Below are 442 nucleotides of genomic sequence, written 5' to 3'. Positions count from 1 at the left end.
AAAGGAGAGTATTCCAATATTACAGTAAAATATGTCAATTTCCTTATTATTATTCATATTACTTGCACTCTATTCCTATCAAAACAATTTTCCTTCCTCCCGCTAATTCCTTCACATTTCTTTTTTCGCAGGGCCCTAACGATACCTCAGATTCGACGAAAGTATATACGTCAGTGAGGACTCCGAGCGTTTGCTCTGTACGCATACGCGACACATATCTTGCCAAAATCCATCACTGCTGTGGCCATGTGCGCATGGCCACAGTGCATATTCGTGTCTGTAGGCCATAGAAGGAGAAGGTCATACTAGGTGGCGGCGGGACGCCATGCGTTCGAGATCTGCGTATCTTTTTCGTTCGTATCACGGGGGGTGGGGGCTATAGTCTCTTAGGGTGTATATCAGTTGGACACGGGGCAATTGGACACAGTCCAATCACAAGTCG

Source organism: Odontomachus brunneus, unplaced genomic scaffold (genome assembly GCF_010583005.1).
Source record: "Odontomachus brunneus isolate Ranch 3 - 2012 unplaced genomic scaffold, Obru_v1 Obru_scaffold_114, whole genome shotgun sequence".
Lineage (NCBI taxonomy): Eukaryota > Metazoa > Arthropoda > Insecta > Hymenoptera > Formicidae > Odontomachus > Odontomachus brunneus.
This window is presented reverse-complemented; position numbering follows the sequence as displayed.